Source organism: Felis catus, chromosome F2 (genome assembly GCF_018350175.1).
Source record: "Felis catus isolate Fca126 chromosome F2, F.catus_Fca126_mat1.0, whole genome shotgun sequence".
NCBI classification, from domain to species: domain Eukaryota; kingdom Metazoa; phylum Chordata; class Mammalia; order Carnivora; family Felidae; genus Felis; species Felis catus.
The window spans coordinates 74,664,236-74,687,667 of NC_058385.1; the positions used below are offsets into that span (position 1 = coordinate 74,664,236).

Here is a 23,432-nt window from a genome sequence, read left to right on the forward strand (position 1 = left end):
AGAGAAAAACTATAAAACAAAAGATGAACTCCTGAGCAGGCCATTCAAGGCCCCCCAGACGGCTAATGAGCCTCATCTCCTATGGGCTCAGTTGGAGGAACACCCTGTTAGACTGGAAAAGCCTAGAGGCAGAGCCCGGGCAAGTAGGGGGCGGGCAGGTCTTTAGTAAATATAAGATGGCAAGGCAAAGATTGGATCACAGAAAGGTCCCTTCATGGACCTGAATTTGTAATCTGTTCCTTTCTGTAATGCCAAATCAGACCCCCCCAGATTTCCCTCACCTCTCACAACACCCACCCTGGAGAACTGGGCTCCACACGCACCCAAAGTGCCCCAGTCCCTCCACGCACCCACCTCCAATAAGCCTGGGCTGGTGCGGGAGGAGGCCAAGAGAGTATCGGGAAACTCACCTCCAGCTCTGCAGCAGACGCTGCCTTTCATCCATCTCTGGTCTCCAAATGGAAACAGAAAGAACAAGCAGACAGGCAGGCCTGGGCCCCGACTGAGATCAGGGAGGTAGGAAGGGCAGCATGAAACAAATCCAGGAAGCCAAGTACATGCTTCAAAAAACAGGTCCAGAAGGGTCTGGATGGGAAAGGTCGACACTGGTAGGGGAAAGGTCCAGGGCAGCTCACCTGGAACAGGACCCCACTCGCTTGATTCGAGACACACAGGTCACCTGCCCAACCCTCAGTTTTCTGACCTGAGAAATGGCAAGAATGTCTCCCATCTTTCAACTGAATGAGGTGATAACACTGAAACCACAAGGCACCTTAGCCAGGTAAGGGCTGTTTACGGAGCCCCCCGGTCTGGTAACCACAAGAGCAGGGGACACGTGGCCTCTCCCTTCCTCTCCCTCTCGCCCATCGCTCTGGAGCAGACGTCCTCAACCCTGGATGCCTTCGTTACGCCCTCCCTCTAATCCAGCGCAGGGAACTTTGAAACGATGCAGCTTCCTGGCCCCTCCCAGACTCGCAGGGCCTGGAAATCTGCATTTCAGACAAGGTTCTCACCACATTTTTATGCAGTCTGCAGAAGCTTCGTCTTTGTTTTGTTTTGTTTTGTTTTTTTGGAAGAGCTTCAAGAAGCAAAACATGAGTTCAGCACTTGGAGGCACTTTCACTGGCATGGGTAAGCTTGGGACAAAAGTCCCGGACACTGATGGCCAAGGAAATGCCTTGAGCAATGTAATTTGTGGATATCATCGACAGCAAACACCTACATGGCGTTCCCACGTGCCCGGCACTACTCTCAGCTGTGTATGTGGATTAACTCCATTAACATTTACAGGTCTCCACTAGCCGTGGTCTGTCATTCCCACATTACCGGAGAGGAAACTGAGGCAGGGAGCTCCTGTCTGCATCTCTGGACCTTTCATTCCAGCTTTTCCCGGTCACCCCAACATGCTGTCGTGAAAAAGAACAGACACTTGGGAGTCTGGCTCTCTGGGTCCAAAGCCTGCCTCTCCCACTTTCAGCCAGGTGGCCGCAAACAAGTCCCTTAAACTCTCTGAGCCTCATTTCTCTGATCTACTCAGTGGAGCCAATACAGCTCAGGAAGAACTCTCCCAGGGACCTAAGGGAGAGCAGGGATGCAGCGGAGGGCTAGGAGGGAGGGAGGAGGAGGGAGGGAGAGAGAGAGAGAGAGAGAGAGAGAGAGACAGAGAGAGAGAGCCCTGCCCCTCTACCCCCTCCCAGCCTGAGTCAGGCCTCCTCCCCACCAGAGTCTTAGATGCTGAGTCATCATCCTGGCTTCCTTTCCCGAGGCACAGCCACTTTGAGTCACGCCTTGGATGGGATTCTCCAGAGTTGGGTCCCAAGAAAGAAGTGCAGCTTTGGGCCACCAGGAAAACACAATGCCATCTTTCTTCCCCATCCACGCCAAGGCAAGCTCAGGCCGGGAAGTTTCATGAGCCTGGTGAGGCGGGGAGGAGCCCCCAGCTCTGTTCAGATCTAAGGTCCAACCGGGAGGGGGCGGCCAGAATCCAGCGGGAGCCCCTGCTCGCTAGTCTGATTCTGCTAAGCTCTCAAGAACAATCTGATTTACACTAAATAAATAAAGGATGACCACGTTCCGCCCGGAAAGTTTCCTCGCCAGAAACTCAGTGAGGATCCTACTGATTTCCTCCCCCCTCGCGGCAGAGGGGCAAACATCAAGACCAAGAACCCCTTTCACCACCTTCAGTCCCAACCAGAGGGGTCTGGAAGGTGAAGTTCCAGCTCTGGCTAAGCCTTGACAAGCCACACCCTATCTCTGGGCCTCAGTTTCCATCTGTAAAACAGGCAGAAGTTGGATGAGGAACTTGTGTGGGTTTTTCATCCCATTCCAAATTATCAGACCGACAGTTAGTAATCCTGAGTTTGCATGTCGCGCCTGGAGATCTCCCTCTGGGGGAGAGAAGACCCCCAAACAGGTGCTCCAAGGTCTCTCTGCAAAGCCAAATCCAACACGGCCACCCCAAAGGTCAGTTGCCTGCTTGGGACCCCACCCGGGATACTAGAGGGGAATGGGGCAGAGGGAAGGAGCCACGCAATTCATTCAGTGCATGGATTTGAACCCCTCCCAAGTGTCAGGTATCATCAGGTTGCAGGGCGAGGGAGGCAAAGCCTTCCTTCTCAGCTTCTTGTGGGGGACAAAGTCCCACAAAACTAAGAAGTCACAGGTGAGGGCATGTTATAGGTTTGACTCCTCACACCAGGGCAGGGTCCCTCTGGCAGTTCCCCCTCCACTTCGGGATCACCTCCACCTCTTCGTCACCATCCCCCCCCCCCCCCCCCCCCCCCCCCGTGCCAGGTGCCACATCAGCACTTCCCCCCCTTTCCCTGCACTTGTCCCCGCAATGGGTGAACCCCTTGCAAACAGGTGCTGGGATGTGCTCTCTCTGTACCTTGCTTACTTCAGTTCACGTTAGCGAAAGCCGGTACCGACGCCGAATTTCGGGACAGGAGGCACGGCTGGCGGGTTTGCCGGGACACTGCATTTTCACAGCGAGAACACAGCTCTGTATTTAGATATCTTGCTCATTTGAGAACAGTAAGTGTGGCCGATGGAGGCGACGAAGAGAATAAAGCTCTCCAGTGTGGCCACGGGCTGAACTCAATCTTTCCCCAGGAACTTAAAGGAAGCGGACAAATCCAAGTGGCCAGGACATCTGCGAGGAAGGGCTGAGCCTGGGCCCTCCCCCACTGGCTGCCAGGCACCTCCCTCTTCCCAGCCACAGACGGGTGCTGCCGCTGACCCACAGGGACATCTGACAGCAGAGGCGACAGAGGGGGAAATTCGGGGGGGGGGGGCGGGGGCGACGGGGGGCGGGTAAGGAAAGGATCCACTAAATCCAGGCTTCAGTCACTAAAGCGACGGAGGCGGTTTGTCGCCCCCCACCCCACCCCACCCCACCCCACCCCCGGCCCACCTCGCTCATCACGCCCTGCCCTCCCGGCCCCAGGCTGGATCAGGGACCGCGGATCTCCTGGGAACGTCGGAGCAACTCCAGCTGCTCTTCCCCGAGGAGGGCCGGAGAGGCGGGTCCCGGAGGCTGGGAGACCAGGCGAGCGGGGGAGGTGGGCGGAGGCGAAAATGACGCCACCCGCAGCCCCGGCCAGCGCTGGGCCGCCACTTGCCCACACGACCCCTCTGGAGCAGGCCACCTCTCCCGCGCAGCCACAGCGCCAACCCCGGGCCACCTCGGGGTGCGCACCCGGCCCAGCGGCGCTGGCGGACCCGGGCTCCCGCGCGTACGGCACGCGTCGAGATACACTCGGACCCTCCCCCTCCCATCACACGCGCACACACCCCACCCTGGCTTCGAGGCGGAATCGGCCCCCGCCCCTCGGATGCAAATCGGTTCGCGGCGCAGTCTGGAAACCAGACACACCCACGGCCCCTTTCCCAGCCTCAGCTCCAGCGGTCCCTACCAGCCTCCTTTCTACACACGCGCGCTCAAGCCCTCCTTCCCCAGACACCCCACTCCGAGGACACACCCCGCCCCAACACACACACACACACACACACACGCACGCGCGCGCGCACACACACACACACACACACGCACTCTCCCAGGCCCTCCTCCGGCTCCCCCTTCCAGCGCGCCCTCAGGCCTGCGACGCCAGCCGTGACTCCGGGGTGCCTTTGGGAAGCGCGATCAAGGTGTTCCCCGGCCGGCTCTCCAGCCGTCCCCGACCCTCAGGATCCCACTTTCCCGGCTGGGGAAAGGTGGGCGGGGATCTTTTTTCCTCCTCTTCGCTAACCGACCCCTCCACTCCAGCGGCGGCCGCGCCCCAAAGCCCCTCCTTGCGCCCCGCGCCGCAGGGTCGCCACGCACTTGCCGCTCGGGGGCCACAAAGGGCGGTCCAGGGGCTGCGGCGGCACCCGTGGGCGATCGACGCCTCCCTGCCCCGCAGGAAGAGGGTGTCGGGCTTACCCAAGGTACAGGGAGGAAGGCAAGAGAGGCCGGAGCTCGGCTGGGGGCGCGGCGGCCAGCGGGCGCGGAGGAGAGCGGTGAGGCTGTGCGTGCGCTCCGGCGTTCGAGCGGCGAGCCGGGCTAGGTTTGTTTATGCCCGAGCGGAGAGCGACTTTATACGCGCCGCGGCCCCGCCCCCGCGCTCGCCCCGCCCCGCCCCTCCCGAGCCCGCACACCGCGGGGACACACCCCTCGCCGCCCCCTCCTCCCCGGCGCTCCTCCCGCTCCCGCCAGTGAGCCCGGCCCGGCTGGGCTGGGGCAGAGCGCGGCGGGCGCCCGCCAGAACCGCTGCCTGTTGCGCAAGCCTTTGTAGGGGCGCGGCGGGGAGGGCCCTCCCGGGCCGGGCTGCGGTTCGGCTCGGCGGTCGCCTCTCTCGCCCGGAAAGCCCGGGCCTCCGCGTGTGCCGCGGGCGCGTGTGCACGGGGTCGGGGGGGGGGGGAGCGTTTGTGTGCTCGTGCGTGGCCACGTGCTGTGCGTGTGGATTTCTGTGTGTCTCCGTGTGACCGAACGGCCCCCTCGGTGTCTCGGAGTTTCTTCCGCCGAGTCCCATTGCGCCACGCCCTGACATCCCTTGTGGGCTGCTCCCCACTTCCTCCGAGCGAGTCTCTAGGTCTTAGCTCCGAGCCCCATTTAACCGCCTTCGCGAGGCTGCCTCCTCGGCTTCCCCTCGACCAGCTGCCAGCGGCTGTCCCTCCATGTCCCCCTGTTGGCTTGTCTCTCCCCTGAAATCTCATCCCTCTGGTTCACCCCATCCCACCTGATCTGCGAGCCTAGCGGCCCCTGCCTCTGCCCCTCCCCAGTTCTAAGCCCAACAGTCCCACTAGTTTCCTGCCCTTGGCCTTCTCCCCACCCCTGGGAGCCGTGGCTGGGAGGGTCCTCACCCCTTCCTCTTCTGCTTCCCAGTACTTGACCCCGAGCACCCTTTCCACCCTTAGCTGTCCTTCTCCCGTGCCTTGTTTCTGTTTGAAGGTGGTCTCCGTGTTCTCAACCCTCGCTGCGTATGAGAATCCCCGAGGAACTCATTTTTGAAAGGGGCCTGCCTGGGCCCCGTCCTAGACCAGATTAATCAGAAGGTTAGGGAGCTCTCCAGGTAGTTCTAAGGTGCAGCCAGGTGAGAACCACTGGACTGGAAGAACACCATTTTATAAGTAAAGGAAGACCCTGTCACTGTCCCCAGGCCCCTGCCAGGCCTTGTATTTGCAGGCTCCAGTCTCCTTCCCCCCCCCTTATTGCTTCTGGCTGATGATAAACCCACTCCCTCCACCTGCCGGTGCTTTGTTCAAGCCAAGGGAACTGGCTCCCTGTGCATCCCCTCTGCCTCCATACGCCCTGACATTTACTTCTCCTGTTACTCCACAAATATTTATCGAGCCACTGCAGTGAGCTGGGGTCTGTGCTCAGCCACGGGGGGGGGAAAAGGACTGAAAAGGCAAAGTTCTTTCCCTCAGGGGCGCGGCACAGGAGACCGAGTCTCTGTTTCCCCATCCATGCAACAAAAAGGCTACACTGAGCCCATTCATTCAGTACCCGGATCAAGCCCCTACTATGCCCAGGCACAGTCTTAGACCCTGCAGATATGGTCGTGAACAGAAATCTGCCTCCTCCGAAGCCACCCTGCTATTTGAAGACCTTCCCAGATCTAGCAGTCTTTTTACCCGACTCACATGCATCCATTTTCCCTTACCTCCTCTTTTGGCTTTCAACAAACATTTATTGAGCACCTGTGGTTTGTTACCTGCCAAAGATACAGAGTCAAGTTTAAAACTATGGAGGAGCCTGCCTACTCCTTCGATAACAAATTAAAACACTAGTATGTGTGCTGAAGGAGGGCATTTGGCCAAGAGAGGCCCTTTCCTGCCCCTGTGAGGAAGTCTTTGGGATGGTGTACACAGAGCAACCCAGACCTGCAGCCAGAGGCCCCAAAGTTGCTCTATGGGAACCCCAACTTTCCAGAAGGCAGTGAGCAGAACAAATTCAGGGACGGGGGAGGGAAGGTACCAAGGGCATAGAGAGGAGAAGAAGAGCGAGGGAGGAGAGAGAAAGAGGGAGACACAGAATCCAAAGCAGGCTCCAGGCTCCGAGCTGTCAGCACAGAGCCCGACGCGGGGCTCGAACTCGCCGACCGTGAGATCGTGACCTGAGCCGAAGTTGGACGCTCAACCGACTGAGCCACCTAGGTGCCCCAGAGCTGAGGCATTCTAAAACGAGGTCGAAAGGCGATGATTGCAGAGTCCAAACCCGCTGGATCCCACACTCCCTGTCTCATAGACCCAACACAGCCAGCTCCCTCAAGGTGGCCACACTATAGGAAATACGGACTTTGGCTCAAGTCCGGACGCACACGGGAGTAGAAGATGCCCATCCTACAGAGTGCGCCTGGGAGCCCAGAGCCGCCCACACCCCCACATCCCCCAGCCCGGACCAGCTGAGGCAGCAGAAGCCCTTGGAGCCAAATGTGGGTGCAATTGAGTTGAGCTGTTTAAATTATTTCTCTTTCTCGCTGGTCAGCAATAGAATTAGATTTGCTTAGTAAATGCGTGTGTGCTGCAAATCCGTCACAGGATGAGACTGGAGTTTCTGGACTAATGTCCTCTGGAAATTTCTGTTTAGCAACACCTTCAGTTTTATCACAGAATATCTGGACGAAAAGGACCTTAGGGCTCACCTGTTCCCCACCCTCTTTCTTGGAAGGTAATGGTACTCGGGGTTGAGAGAGACCCGAGAGAAAGCTGGAGTTCAGGAGAATAACACCTGGTTCCCATAGGGGCTGTGACACCTGGGCAGTTACCCCACCTCCCTGCACCTCCGTCCCCTCCGCGTGCACATAGAACAAACGGGTGAGAGAAGCCATCAGACCTTTCCACCACAATGTATAAGCCTGACGTCGTGGTGCCATATTTCTTTCCTGCTGGGATGAGGAAATGTCCCTGAAAAGCCAGCATCCCCCAGCTCCATGAATTGTAGTGGATGTGTACTCCTTGATTAGAATGATCTGGAAGGGAGGGAGATAGGGATTCCAGAGTACTGCCCCCCCCATCCTCTGGAATCCCTATCTCCCTCCCTTCCAGATCATTCTAACCAAGGAGTACACATTCACTGCAATTCGTGACCCTTTCTAGTATCCCAGTTGCCCTCTGGTTACTGTAGCCCTACTCCTCTCCCCGCTTCCTCCAAGGAATTACTCTAACCAGGTGTCTAGGCACAGGCCTCCACCTCCTTCAGTCCCTTTCCCTTTATTTTTAAGGCTTTAATTTATCAAGTTCCTGGCCAAACAGTTCTGCAAATCTTGTTAGGAAAAACAATAGCTTTCCCCACCCCCTCCCGGCCTCACCACTCACAAGCTCTACACCCCTGGGCAAGTGCTTTGATTTCCTGCCTCAGCCTCCTCATCAAAAGAAAAAAAAAAAAACATAAAAACAAACAAACAGGGGCGCCTGGATGGCTCAATCAGTTAAGCATCTGACTCTCTGACTCTTGATTTTGGCTCAGGTCATGATCTCAGAGTCCCGAGATCAAGCCTGACCATGTCAGACTCCGTGCTGAGCGTGAAGCCTGCTGAATATTCTTTCTCTCTCTCTCTCTCTCTCTCTCTCTCTCTCTCTCTCTGCTCCTCCTCTGCTCACTGTGGCTCGCTCTCTAAAAAAATAAATAAAATAAAATAAAATAAAATAAAATAAAATAAAATAACAAAAAACAAAACAACCCACATAACAGTAGAGTAATAATAGAATTAACTCCTAGGGTCACTGTGAGCAATATAGGAGTTAACACATGTAAAGTGCCTAGAACAGTGTCTGCATATAAAAAGCTCTTGATAAACTGTTAGCAGACTCCATCATCCGCCACCGCCGCCCCTGGCATCTTGCATGGTGCCCGATTCATACGGAAATCCAGCAGATACTGGTGGAGTAAGTGGGGGGACGCAAGTCCTTCTCTCTGGATTCTCCCTACTTCGTGCAGCCTGGCTCAGATTTTGTCGGGAGGGGAAGGGATCTGCCGACTTGCTTGCGGAGCCCATGCGTGGACCTCCGTAAATTCTCCCAGTGCTCTGAGAGCAGGTCTGCCCCCGCAACATCCCGCGGTGGGCCATGGGAGAAACGGCTGGAGAACAATTCCATGCGAGGCTGGATGTAAGCCGGTGCTCAGGGCACGAAATGATCCTCTACTCTGAACATAAACAAAGAGATGCGCGAGGTTGGGCCCGTGGAAAATCAATTTCTCTTCACTCCTGGTTCGTAAGAGTTTGTCAAAGCTGCTGTAACGAATTACCGCGAACTGGGTGGCTTAAACCAGCCGAAATGCATTATCTCACAGCTCTAGAGGCCCGGCGTGCAAAACCAAGGGGGCAGCAGAGCCCTGCTCCCTCTGAAGGCTCTGGGGAAGAATCCTTCCTTGCACATGATGCTCCCAGCTTCTGGTGCCTGCTGGCACCCCTTGATGTCTCCTGGCTTGTGGCCACGTCCCTCCGATCCCTGCCTCTGTCATGACATGGCCTGCTCCCTGGGTGTCTCTGTCTCTAGCTCCTCTCTTCTAATAAGGGCACCAGTGAGATTGAATTAAGGGCCCACCCTAATCCGGTATGACCTCATCTTACCCTAACTAATTGCATCTGCAAAGACCTCATTTCTCAATAAGGTCACATTCCGAGGTTCTCAGCGGAAATGAATTTTGGGGGGACGGGATTCAAGCCAGCACACGGTTAGTGTGTGCTTAATATTTGTAGCGTATTTGCAGAAGGACCCACGCCCTGGCCTCCTCAGGTCGGGCCCGAGGGTGCTGCTCTCGGAGGGTCTCCGAGGGGCTCCCGCCCGGCTTTCCGCCAGCCGCCCTGGTGTCATCGGCCCTCTCCGATTCCCTTCAGCCTCTGCTTGGCTTCGTCTTGAGCAGCCTAATCACAGGTCCTGCCTAATTAATAATTCCACTGCCCCTGCTGCCAGCCAAGTTCACCACCCACCCCCTCCTGGAGTGGCTGCGCCCATGCCCCTGCACGCGCCCGGACTTTCCTCTCCCTCCCCCAGGCACTGGGTCACTCACTGCTTCCCCCCAACATCCTCACCTCTGAACCTTGGCCCACAATGTTTCTCCTTCTAGAAAGCCCCCCACACACACCCCCTCCCCCTATGGAGACTCCATTCATTGGGGGAAAACACTAGGGGTGCTCTCCACCCCACCCCACCCCACCCCACCCCGCCATTTCAGCTCTCCTACTTCCTGCCCCGTCTTTCCCTGAGGTTAGGTGTGCCGCTCACTGTCAACAGATGGGGAACAGAAGTGACCTGTGTCACTGCGGATGGGACCTTTATTTATTTATTTATTTATTTATTTATTTATTAAATGTGAAATTTATTGTGAAACTGGTTTCCATACAACACCCAGGGCTCCTCCCAACAGGTGCCCTTCTCGATGCCCATCCCCCACTTTCCCCTCCCCCCCACCCCCCATCAACCCTCAGTTTGTTCTCAGTCTTTAGGAGTCTCTTATGTTTTGGCTCCCTCCCTCTCTAACCTTTTTTTTTTTTCCTTTCCCTCCCCCATGGTCTTCTGTTAAGTTTCTCAGGATCCACATAAGAGTGAGGATGAGACCTTTGATAGCCAGCGTGGGATTCACCTTGCTCTCCTGCCTCGGCCACAAGCACTACCCCAGACAGTGTAGGTGACTTCCCTTGGGGCTTGGCAGGAGGAAGCTTGGAACAGAGCCCCCGGCTGACCCCAAGTAGATAGATATGGGACATGGGGAAGAAATAAGCTGCCAGGGCACCTGGGTGGCTCAGTGGGTTAAGCGTCCGACTTCGGTGAAGGTCACGGTATCCTGGTTCGTGGGTTCGAGCCCCGCATCGGGCTCTGCACCGACAGTAAGGAGCCTGCTCGGGATTCCCTCTCTCTCTTTCTCTCTCTCTCTCTCTCTCTCTCTGCCATGCCCCCAGTTGTGCTCTGTGTCTCTCAAAAATAAACATTTTAAAAAAGAAAAAAAGAATGGAAACCAATTTGACAATAAATTACATATTAAAAAAAAAGAAAAGAAAAAAGAAAAAGAAACAAAGATCCTGCCCCCAGGATTTTGAGCTGGTTTGTCACTGCTGAGCCCCCACAGCTGCCTCGCACCCCACCCACCCCCCGGGCTGGATCACTGTCCTCCAAGGCCATGCCACATGTCAGTTCCTCCTGGAAACCTCTCATGCATCTCCAACCAGTTCATTTTTCAAATTCAATACCTAGTTGTCAAGCACTCACAAGCCATTCAGGCCCAGCGTGAGAGGCAGGAACAAAGGGATAAATACAACATGGCAGGCCCATGGACTTGTAAGTGTCCTTAAGTAAGAATAGAGTCTCAGGGGCACCCAGGGGGCTCAGTCAGTTAAGCATCCGACTGTGGCTCAGGTCATGATCTCACGGTTTGTGAGTTCGAGCCCCACATCGGGCTCTGTGCTGACAGCTGGGAGCCTGGAGCCTGTTTCTGATTCTGTGTCTCCCTCTTTCTCTGCCCCTCCCCTGCTCACGCTCTCTCTCTCTCTCTCTCTCTAAAAAATAAACATTAAAAAAAAAATAGAGAGTCTTAGAAGACTCAGTGACCCAAGATTCTAACCTACTCTGAAAGGTCTGGAAAAGCCTTTCTGGAAAAGGGATATTGAAGCAGGCAACCATTAGATGAGGCATGGGTGACCATGACCTTGCCACCTTCTGATCCCCGGAGATTGCATGTTTTCCTTTCTTTTTGTTAGTTAGAATTCTTTTTTTTTTTTTTTAAGCTTTATTTATTTTTGAGAGAAGGGAGAGAGAGCAAACAGGGGAAGGACAGAGAGAGAGGGAGAGAGAGACTCCCAAGCAGGCTCCACATTGTCAGAGCCTGATGTGGGGCTCGAATTCATGAACCTAGGAGATCGTGACCTGAGCCGAAACCAAGAGTTGGACACTTAACGGGTTGAGCTACCCGCGCGCCCCTGTTGGTTATAATTCTCTAATGTGGATGTGGCATAAACGATTTCAAATGGCTTAAGCAAAAAAAGAAGGGTGTATCTCTGGGCTCATATAGCTGTGAAGTCCAGAGGAAGCTGGCTTCAAGCACGGCTTGAACCAGGGCCTGAGGTCACCAGGCCCCTGCCTCTCCAGCTCTCAGTAGCTTTCAGATAAGTTTCACTCCAAGTTGGCTTTGTCTGAAGGCAGGTCCTTCGTAGATTCAATCAGGAGGTTATCAAGTAAATGTAGGTCAGTTAGCTGGAGAATTCCTTATCTCTAAGGAGGACAGAGCCTTGGGAGATTTCCCTCATTTTCTCTGAGAGGTCACGGGGGCTCTGAGGAGCCTGAATGTATGCTTGGCGGCCGCTCATCCGAAAATTGCCGGCCCTTTGCTCTCCACCCCCCACAGCCACAACTGCACCTTCCAGTCAAACCTGCCCGCTCGCCCCGGCCGGTCACGCCAGGTACCTTCACACAGCTGGGATCCTGCCTGTGAGTCCGCAGGAGCCACGGTCCCTCTATGCTGGGAACACACTGACTTACACAGGGCAGGCAAGACTTAAGGGACATTTGCTGACTGAATGTAAGGAAGGAGGGAGGAAGGAGATTTGAACGTTAAGTGCAGACAGTTCAAAACTACCATCACTCTTCCAGGTTTTATACGCTCCTTTGGACTTTCAAAACATTACTCTGCTTCCTCCCCCCGCCCCCCCAAGGATGCATCCCCTTATCCTTACAGGTGCTCATTGACTGATGTTCTGAGTGAATGAGAAGTTAAGCCTGAGCCAGCCTAAGTCTCCCCACTGGCTCCTGACTGCTGGTCCCGTCACCTGGGACCCAAATCAGGAATGCAAAGAAGGGGGGGGGGGAGGTAGAGGGGAAACCAGTATGCCCTTACACAATCTGAGGAGGGTCACAGTTCACCTGAGCGGGTGGGTGGGTTTGTACTTAATACTCTTATAATGATGGAGCCCATGGGACCTTTCAGAGGGAAGGTCCCCCCCCCACGCCCACCCACGACCTGACCAGTGGGCGACGTCGGTGCCCATTTCACAGATGAGGAAGCTGAGGCCCAGATTTGACTAATGACACAGTCATTGCTGGACAGAGAGCTAGTGACACGAGCAGGCTGTCTCTGAGGAGGAGGAAGCACAGTCAAGGAGTGGCAGGAGAAGAGAAGTGGTGACTGTCACGGTCCCACCGGCCAGCCAGGTGAAGCCGGAGCCCCAGAGCCACGTCTGGGGCCGAGGTGCATTCAGCGTCACCCAGTCTTCCTGAAAACAAACGGGCCATCCCCAGTTTCTATCGAGACTAAACGTGTACTTGTCCGGGTAGACAGCGAGTTCACCTTTAGCACATGAGCATCTAGGGTCAGTAGACCACGCTTTCTTTAATCCTGAGCATGTCGTAAACTAGGAAATGCCACAGAAATGGTTGCTCCCATAACAACAACAAAAACGATTCAAAAATAAATGTTCCATGTAGAGCTATCAGAAAATTCAGATAAGCATGGGGCGCCTGGGGCGCTCAGTTAGTTGAGCATCTGACTCTTGATTTCATCTCAGGTCGTGATCCCAGGGCGGTGGGATCCAGCCAGGCGTTGGGCTCTGTGCTGAACATGAAGCCTGCTGAAGATTCTCTCTTTTTCCCTCTGCCCCTCTTCCTCACTCCTGCTCACTCTCTCTCTCTCTCTCTCAAAAAAAAAAAAAAAAAAAAAAAAATTCAGATAGGCATTGAATACATACAACACCAACAGAAATCACAAAAAATTAAAATAACCCCACACTCAGTAATAATCTCTGTTAGCATTTTGGAGTTTCTTGCCGCAGAAATTTTTCTGTGGGTATGTATGTTTGCATGTATGGGTAAATATGTATTAAAAGTTTATGATAGCATTTAATTGTAAGTAGGTATTTGGATGACAGCCCGTAAAAATAACTACTGACTTTGTTATAACCTGCCTTTTTCACATAACCGTTTATGATGAACGTTTTTGCGTTTGAAAACAAAGTCTGCCCACACCTTTCTTCTCTACTTTCTTATCATAAAATACAGCCTGTCTGAAACAGGAAATGCATCAAACGTTACGCGTGCAGGGGAGTGGAATAATTATAAAATGAACGTCCGAGAATATACAGCACCCACCTGGGCCAAGACAGGGAACACGACCACCCCATGGGAACCCTCACCGCTATCCCCAGCATCCACGAGGCAAGGAGATTGTTCCTAACAACATCTAATATTTATCCCGTTGCATGGATGGGACAACGTTTCGTATAATATTTCTAGCAAGCATAGCTAATACCGATTTAGCACAAAGGTACCAGGGGCTGTTGAAAACCGTTTGCGTGTAATAATGTTAACCTTCGCCACATCTCCAAGACGTAGGGTACTGTTTTTACCATCCCTGCTTTATAAGTGGAAAAACCGAGGCAGAAAACATATGAAGTCATTTGCCCAAGACGCCCAGCGAGTAAGGGGTAGGGCTGGAAACCAAATCGAGGCGGTCTAGCTCCCAACTATGTTCCTCACCACCGTGTCTGGATGGCCCCCAAGCCCACATTCTTCTCCTAAAACCACCAAGTGCCTTCTAAAGCCAAGGGGCTCTGCACACATTTTTATGTGATGTCGGTGGGGAGCAGCTTGGAGCTAACACTCTAGCCAGAGGGACCCAGACAACCAGAGACAATGCACCTGGCTCTCGGTCCTCGTCTTGTGACTCCGAATCCAGTCTCACCGCAACCACACCTCCTCTGCTGAAAGGGAAAAGGGCCTCGCTGATGAGATCACCTCCTCCCTGGCCACCCCTCCCCCACCGCCAGGGGCAGTGAGGCTGAGCTGTCTGAAGCGGTGATAATGGGTTTAATCATTAGGTGAGTGACCAAGGGAGGCTTCCTGTGGCTGATTATTAATAGGAGCCCGGGAAGGTGTGCGTGTTCGGCCACAGGCTGGCGTTTTGGGGTGCCAGGCCAGTTCGGTCTCTTGGTTTCTGGAGTCACCCGCATGATTCTGACTCTAGGCTGGCTCCCTTGACTCAGCACCCGGCTGGGGGCTTGGCCTCCCACCTCTGGGGCACCCCAGGCGCAAGGCAAGTTGCCGTCTCACTTCCCTCCTTGCTCCTCATTCACAACATCTTCTCCCAGGCCATCTGCAGGGACTGATGCTGCTAGTCAAGGAGACCTGGGTTTATATCCTGGGAGACCTTGGCTAGATTGTCTAACCTCTTAGAACCTCACCTTGAGATGGGCGTGACATCTGAGCTGTGGGGAGGGCTGCAGACACGCAGCGACCCACTGTTAGGATCAGTCGCTCTGAGGCTCCCACGGTGCACTCTGGCTGCTGGAGGGCTTGACTGCCTCTGTCCCTTTGCACATGCTGTTCCCTTGGACGCACTTGTCTTTTCCTGGCCTCTCACCCTTTTCTCCACCGTGGGGCGTGACAGTCGTATGAGGAGGTATGATTTATTGCGGTATTAAATAGTGGGATTCTCCTCTTTATTTTTGCCGCAGGGCTCTAGGGAAGAACCTTGGCCCCTTTGAAGCTGGAAGGGGGGGAAAGGAAGACCCCTCTGCCAGGGGTGGGGCAGGACCTGGGGTTCCATTAGCAGCAAGGACCCTTGACGCTGTGTCCTGAGGCAGAAGAGGGGCCGCGGTATCCTCACCCACCCTCTCCAGAGGGTCCCGGAGAGAGCGCCAGGAGACAGTGGAGGCAGGTCTGGGGGGAAGTGGCCTCCTGAATGCCCGGACCTGCACTCACGCCATAGCCAGTAGCCACGGGCGGCTACTTGTAAACTAATTCCAATGCGATGACATTTAAAAGTCGTCGTATTTCAAGGGCTTGGTAGCCCCATGTGCCCAGTGGCCACTGTCCTCTCGCCAGCACACACGATGGAACTCCAGCATGGCAGAAAGTTCTAGCAGATGGTGCCAGTGAGCACAGGGCAGTCCCCCAGGGAGCGTCGGGAAGCAAACTTTGTCCACTCTACCAGTTTTCAGGGACAGCTCGAACGATTTCTAGTATTCCAGTTCGTGGGGATTTTGCAGCCACCTTATTCTTGGAGGCACCTCTGTGGGTCACTTCTGAGGCCCTCCAGGATGCTCTTTTGAGGTGAAGCTTTCACTATGCACCCCGAGGAAGGACGTAGGATGCCCACCTCCCGCTGAGACCTCATTTTCTTTCTCTTTTTTCCTGTCTCATTCAGTAGAGCATGCAACTCTTGATCTTGGGGTCATGAGTTCGAGCCCCACATTGGGCATAGAGATTACTTAATAATAAAAGTAAATTAAAAAAAAAAAGAAGCCTCATTTTCTTTTTCTAATGTTTATTTATTTTGGGGAGAGAGACAGAGACAGAGCACGAGCAGGGGAGGGGCAGAGAGAGAGGGAAACACAGAATCAGAAGCAGGTTCGAGGCTCTGAGCTGTCGGCACAGAGCCCAGCGCGGGTCTCCAACCCACGAACTGGGAGATCAGGACCTGAGCCGAAGTCGGATGCTTAACCGACTGAGCCACCCAGGCGCCCCGAGAGGCCTCGTTTTCTATTGCAATTTTGTCTCTTCTCTTCGGGTGCTAGCTAGCTCTTTGAGAAAAATCTCCTGGTCACTGGCATACCCCCGGCTGGCACACAGTAGGTGCCTAATAAATGTTGACAAGATGGACGGATGGATATGTTGCCAGAAGGCAGGCTGGCTTGGGGCGTCTGGCTTTGATCTCCAACATAACTGGGTTTCAACCTCATCAGTTCCAGGAAATCTTTGCTGATTACAACCTCCAGCTCTGGGCAGAATCATACGGGTGTTAGAGCCAGAGAACTCTCTGTAGTGATCCCAGATTTCTCCGTTGCTTTCTTAGGTTCACAGAACAGGCTTTGGGGTGACAGCTAGGAGAGCTGAGAGATCATTGACCAGAAAGTGGGGAGGGGAGGGGAGGGGAGGGGAGGGGAAGCCGAAACTCAATAGACAAAAGAGGAGGAGAAAGGCCGATGTACGTGGGGTATTTGGGGTAGACAAGCCCTTCTGGGTGCACAGCACGGGTGCGGGTATCACTCAGCCCAGCCGGAGCCCCATCTCACTGCTTCTCTGACATCTCAACCCTGCCCATGCTTGCCTGCGTGCTCGGTCACGTCCTCCTCGTCTGCTGCGTCCCCCACGCACGCTGCGTCAGCCTCCCAAGATGCAGGTAAGCCTCTGGCCAGGGCCCAGGTGCTCTCCCCTGCTGGGAGGTGGTGACTGTGCCCGCCACTGCCCCTCCTCCCCAGGAGTAAAGAAAGCCCCTCTTTTCACACTTGGGCACTCACTTTGTCTTTGAGCATTTCTCACTAGGTATTAGAGAGGTATCAGCTGACCACACAGTTTTGTGGGACTTTAATCTTCTTCCAAGAAACATTTGAAACAGCCTTGCTTGATTGACTGATGATTCATTCATCCATCCATCCGTTCATTCGTTCACCCACTTGTCCCACAATATTGCCTACTATGAGCAAAGTGTTCCGCTGTTTCACTGAATGCTGGAAGGTCCAGGAACTGATGAGGAAACCCTGCCCTTGACCTCTGGTCGGGCAGGTAGATGGGTAGTAATCATCGCGATTATAGCTCCCACTCACTGCGTGCTGATTCCGCGCGGGTCCTGTCCTAAGTGCTTTCTATATTGGAAGCCTCCGAACATTCTTACGTGGGAGATGCTTTTGTGATTCCCATTTTGTAAGTGAGGAAAGTGGGCGCAGAGAACTTTTTTTTTAATGTGCGTTTTTATTCTTGAGAGAGCGCCAGCGCGGGAGGGGCGGAGAGAGGGGACACAGGACCCCAAGGGGACCCTGCGTTGACAGCAGCCAGTCCGATGCAGAGCTCGTAATCACGAACCCGGAGATCGTGACGTAAGCAGAAGTCAGATGCTCAACTGACTGAGCCACCCAGGTGCCCCTGGGCACAGAGAATTTAAGTGAAAAAAGTGTCCCACGGCTTGGAGGAGTCTGCTAGGGCTGCCTCGCAAAAGTGCCACAGACTCGGGGCTTACCCTACAGAAGTGTATTTCTTCACAATTCCAGAAGCTGCAAGTCCCAGGTCAAGGTATCAGCAGGGCTGGTTTCTTCTGCGGTCACTCTCCTTGGCTTGTAGATGCCACCTTCTCCCTGTGTCCTCACAGGGTCTCCCCCCTCCCCTCCCTGTGTGACTCCGTCCTAATCTCTTCTTATAAGGACACAGTCACAATGGATTAGGGCCCGCCCTAATGACCTCATTTAACTGAACTAGTTCTAGAAAGTGACGGTCTCCAGTCAACTTTGAGGTCCTGGGGGTTAGGACTTCAACATATGAATTCCAGGGGGACACAGAGGCGGACCCAGGATTTGAACCCAGGCTGGTGGCTCCAAGCTCCTGCAGCTCACAGAGAATTGCCACAGTGACTGACAGAGACGAGGCCGGAGGAGTCCCGGAGCAGGGGACACCTGCAGGGGGTGACAGGGAGCGATGGTTGGTGTCTCCCAAGTCCAGCCCCGCCTCACGGCTCTCTAAACCCTGGGAACCCTACATTCTCTGGGAGCTCTCAAACTCCAAACGGATCTCCTTCCGTGGCCAGGAGTCTCCCCTGCCCTGGAGCAGAGCAACAGACCTGGGGCCAGAAGAAAAGATGCTCCCCTCCCCCAGGCACCTTGCTGGGTCTTTCCCCCAGGGTCCGTCCAACGCTGCAAGTGATGCAAGTGAGCGAGTGTTATCTCCAGGAGGAGAAAACGGAGGCCAAGTTCTTTGCGGTTCTTCTTTTCCCCTCCCCCTTGGACCCACCCTGCCAGAGAGTTTTGTAACGGGGGGATCCGCGTCAGTTATGGGCTCCGACAATTCTACAGCCAAAAACACTGAGGCGCAGAGAAGGAATACGATTCACTGAAGCCACAAAACGTATTCTGATTGGAACCAGGATACCCAGCTGGAGTGTGAACCTAAGGCGGGTAGGGATTGTGTCTTCGTCTCCCTGAATCCCCAGAATGGACAAGCAAATGAGGGCAAAGTAGACCTTTCCCACATATTTGTTTGAAGAATGAATGAATGAGGGGCGCCTGGGTGGCGCAGTCGGTTAAGCGTCCGACTTCAGCCAGGTCACGATCTCGCGGTCCGCGAGTTCGAGCCCCGCGTCGGGCTCTGGGCTGATGGCTCAGAGCCTGGAGCCTGTTTCTGATTTTGTGTCTCCCTCTCTCTCTGCCCCTCCCCCATCCATGCTCTGTCTCTCTCTGTCCCAAAAATAAATAAACGTTGAAAAAAAATTATAAAAAAAAAAGAATGAATGAATGAATGAATGAACAATGAATAAACTAATGCCCGGCCCAAGCCCTTGTTTTAGCCCCTAATCACCCAAGAAAGAATGGGTTCTATTCATTTTCCCCTTCACTCTCCATAATAGGACACCAGATTTTAACACAAAACCGGCCCAAATAAATATATTTTCCAGTTTCCCTTGTAAGTGACTAAGCTTTGGACAATACTAAGTTCGAAGTAGAAGTAGCTGGAATCTAAGAAATATGCTTAAAGGGAGGAAGTATGCATAAATACATTTGCTTCCTTGTTAATGATGGCAAGAATGAGATGCAACGGTTGGGGCTCCAGCAGCCACGATGGACCATGAGGTAAACTTCAGAATGAAATGTAACAACGAGAGAAGAAACCTGGGTCATTGATCATGGGGCAGAAGTCTGACCCAGACAGGTTTAGTTTGGAGGGGTCTGTCCTGCCACCTACCAGTTATTTAAACAGGCAAGAAATTCCTTCAATCAGCTTACCAGTTCAGGGACCTTGGAGAAGCAGCCATTTTAACTCTCTGAGCCTTAGTTTTGCCACCTGTATAATAGGTGACAAATTATCCCTAATAATAGGAATACTAATACTGACCTCAAAGTCTGCTAAGGGCCTGGAGCCTGCTTTGGATTCTGTGTCTCCCTCTCTCTCTGCCCCTCCCTGGCTTATGCTCTGTCTCTCAAAAATGAATAAACATTAATTTTTTTTTTTTTTTTTTACTTTCTCATGGAATCAGAGATACCAGTGGGCAAAATTGTAATGGGGCGTTGAAGGCCCGTCTGGAGTGGATAAATGGATTTCATCTCTCCTGCCTGGCGGTGGATGAGAAATGGCCACCTGGAGAATATTGTATTGAGAATTCTCTGCGTCATATCGACTAGTGATGTCTGTCCTTCATAACAACTAGTGATGTCTGCCCTGGGCAAAGAATAAAAATGGGAGCATGTACACACGGTTAGGGCATTTGTCATCCCTGAGCTGGTTCCTTGGTTAAACCCAGTAGAGCTAGTGAATAGCTAGGTACTAGCTCAGAGCCCTCCCCTTGGCATAGGTCTCCTCCAGGTAGAGCTGAAAGTTCCATGTTGAAAGATCCCGTGTTAAGTTACCCAGAACTTAGCACAGAAGACTAAGCTCTTGACACACCTTGACACACCTTGTTTCTGACCTCCCAACTATCTCGCAAGCTAGGCACAAGTATACCCATCCTACAGGTTGGGGAAACTGATTTCTGAGAGTAAAAGCGACTTATCAGGACCTTTCAGTGACTGTGACGAGGCAGAGCTGGAATCTTCCGTTCGGCCACACTGTGATCCCATGAGGCTGACAATTACAGAAGCTTTCTTTCTCCTCTGCCCTTGCTGAGTTATCCAGGCAACATCCTCGGCCCCCATTTGGCTTTGTCTCTGGGACCCAGCCTTGGCTTCCACCACGGACAGTTGTGTGGTTCCTCCGGTGGTTGGGAAACACCTGTGTTTGGGCCCACACAGGTCAGCTTGGGGTACGAACACGTTCTTCCCGGACTCATCTGTAGTCATTGCTCCGCGTGCAGAGACAGGGCTGGGTGCTGACTCAGGGCTGCCTGGATGGTCTGGGGTTGTCTGTTCTAGCAGAACCGGGAGCTTTAAACCCTGCATTATCTCCTCCAGCTCCTTGCCTGTGGGCCAAGAACCCAAGGGGCCTGAGTGGGTTCATCACGGGGGTTCAGGAGCCTTCTCTCCCCTCTCACTTCAGTTCCCTCTCCTTTGTACTGATTTTGTGCTAATTTTGCTACTGTTTCAACGTTAAGTCAACTTGGATAAGGAATATATTCTAATAGCTTAACAAATAAGCAATATAAAGCGGGACACGTGAAAATTTCTTATTCCCACTCCCGTCTCTCCATTGTGCTCCCAACCCCCACCCCCACCCCCACCCCCACCCCACCCACCATAAAAAACCATTTATCTTACTTTTGCGTATATCCGTTCTGAGTTTCCCAGAGAAAACACACTCCTGTATGAACATCTACGATTATCACCCCGCTTCGCGGAAGAAGTTTATTTTTGTAATCATGATTCTTTTTTTTTTTTTTTTTTTTAAGCAGGCTCCACACCCAATGTGGGGTTTGAACTCCCAGCCTTGAGATCAAGAGTTGCATGCTCTACCCACCGAGCCACCGGGCTCCCCTTCCCTGATCATCACCCCTGCTTCTATTGTGTGAAAATTAGCACGTTGTTTACTTCACCTTGCACCGTGTTTATTTCAAGGAACAATAGTCCCCGACGCTCATAACACATAAAGAATATCCTAGTGTTTTTTTGACATTACGTGCATTCCACTGAACGGATCACTAAAGAATCTGATTAGTGTTCACTTGATAGATACTAGGTATGTTTCCAGCTTTTCACCACAAACCACGCTGCAATATCGCGTGTCACTCGGTAACTGAGCAAGATTTCCAGTTGGGTAAAATCCCCCAAAGTGGGATTGCTGGTTCAAAGGGTAAATGCTTTTATAACTTTCCTAGTATTGCCAAACTGCCCTCCATAAACTTGTACCGATTTACAGTCTCACCAGCAATAATCCAGTTTCCGCCCAATGTCACCAACAGAACGTGCTGTTAATATTTAATTTTTAAAACCGATCTGATAGGTGAGAAGTGGTCCCTCAGTACTGTTTGATTTGATCATCTTGTATGTCGTGTCAAGCTATGCATGCCTTCTTCATGTGTTTGAAAGCGGTCTGTATTTTGTACTAAAAACTTTCTATTGATATCTTTTGCCCAGTTTTGGATTTCTAGTCTTTGTCTTGTTTGTTCCTGAGAGCTCTTTCCTTAGGAATATTGGAAGATTCCAAGTGCCCTATGCAGGGCACGGTATGCATAACTGAGCCAGTGGTCCCAATAGGAACCGAGAAGAGCTCCGAGATAGAATCGACACGATTCAGTTGGCTGCCTGAGGTGGACGAGAAAGAGGGAGGAGTGAGGACGATGCCTAGGTTTCCGGCTTGAGCAAATCTGAGCCTGGAGAAGCTATTCACAGAGACCGGACACACTAGGGGGGTTGACAGAGAGATTCTGAACCTGGTTTCAAGCAAGTTGAGGTACGTGGGGTACATGGTCTTGGAGACGTCCCGTGGGTGACTGGTTACATCTTTCTGGAAAAGAAGGAAAGGTATGAGCTAATCTGGAGAGCTCAGCCTGTTGTAGGTGGCCTGTTGACACAGGGTGTATCCCTTCACCTTCCACAGGTTAGAAATGTCTTCCCCAAGATACAGTCATGGAAGTTCTGGGCCAGTGGTTCCGAACTGGGGTGATTTGGCCTCCAGGGGACATTTCGCAATGTCCGAGACATTTTCAGTCTTTCCAACTAAAGAGATGTATCTGATTCCATCGGTATCTCTGGTAGAAGTCAGCGATGCTGTTAAACACCCAACAGTGCACAGGGCAACCGACACAAGACCAGATTGTCAGGGGAATAAAGTAATCTGATACACAAAGCAACGTTAAGGCCCCAACGACTGAGACCTCAATGAGCTACCACAGGGACTGAGTTCATATCCTGAGTCCCACTTCCCCGCTGAGTGACTTCTGGCAAGTCTCTTCCTCCCCTAAGCCTCAGTTTTCCCATCTTTAGAATAGACATAAACCATCCTACCTCATTAATGTCTTAGGAGGATTAAGTAAAACACTGTAGGTTAAAAACCTGGCACGTAATACATTCTCAACCCATGTTAATTTTTTCTCTTTCCCTACAAATCCCCTGCCCAAGGGGCACACCTTGGGCGTGCCCGCCTTCCTCAGCCAGGGCACTGATGCCATCCAGATCTCAGTTCAACTCTGAGCCACATAGCAGGGCTTCCCAGATGGCCTCTATCCAAAGATGCCCACACCACATTCTCCTCTATCACACGAACCTATTTCCCGTTTGCTCCGTGGCAGTCAGCGCTGATGGAAGAAGGTGTTTCCTCTAGCTCGTCTGTTGCCTGGTTTCCACAGGAGGCTGAAAGGCCAGGAGGACAGGAACCCCAGCTGTCTTTGTCACTACTGTGTCCTCTGTGCATAAAACAGTGCCTGGAACATAGTGGACACTCAGTACGTATTTTGCATACGAATGACTCCTCCACAGCAAAAAGAGACAAAACAGGCCGAATAAAGCTATAGTCACAGCCCTCTGCTACTTGGAGCAAAGCGTCTTCAGGGACAGGCGTGGTGGCGGGGAGGGAGGTGGCCCAGGGAGGTGGGACGAAATAGGGGGATGTGCTCTGGTCCTGGGAGACGTGGCCCTGCTCTGGGCGCTCACTGAAGCCCCAGCAGCCCCAGCTCTCCTGGCTTCTGCAGAAACCACAAAAGTCCACCGAGAGAGCAGAGGCTTAGATCAGGTCTGACACATCACCCGGCTCCTCGAGCCCCCGGGGGCCCTGGGCAAGCAGACGTCGTGCATGAAGTTCTGAGAGTGAATACCCACAGGCTTCGCGCATCTCCGAAGCAGCTGGAGGCCCAGGGTTCTTTGAGCAGGAGGCTGGGCCACGTGGGCTCCTGCCACCTGGAAGCTGAGCGGGTCCTTCCCTCCCGGCTCCCGGACATACCCACGTCCGGACAGGGGACAGAACTTGCCCACCGCACGTGGTGAGCCAGTGGCCGGGCCAGGATCCCAGACAAGGCTTAAAACCAGATTGAATCGTCAGGAAGTGATTTCCACTGGGCTTTTTGCTCCCGTGCTCACGACTTCAATTGCAACAGCACGTGTCAAAACAGCCCTCGG

General features: G+C 53.2%; 1 protein-coding gene and 1 long non-coding RNA gene across 4 annotated transcripts in view; one reads left to right on the forward strand and one right to left on the reverse strand.

The window, feature by feature from the left end:
* Positions 1-4,557, reverse strand: part of NDRG1 (N-myc downstream regulated 1) — a 55,093-nt gene extending 50,536 nt beyond the window's left edge. Inside the window, exon 1 of one of the 3 annotated variants that reach the window (XM_023248618.2) lies at positions 4,421-4,557. The gene's annotated coding sequence lies outside the window, so the exon portion shown is untranslated. Of the gene's footprint in view, positions 1-2,887; positions 3,162-4,420 lie in introns of those variants that run through there. The other 2 variants (XM_023248619.2, XM_004000126.6) reach the window with 2 other exon arrangements.
* A 13,118-nt stretch (positions 4,558-17,675) lies between these two features.
* On the forward strand, positions 17,676-19,638 carry LOC111558534. The gene is made up of 2 exons (XR_002739486.2): positions 17,676-18,350; positions 19,427-19,638. It is a non-coding gene; the product is annotated as an uncharacterized LOC111558534 (long non-coding RNA).
* Positions 19,639-23,432: the final 3,794 nt, after the last annotated feature.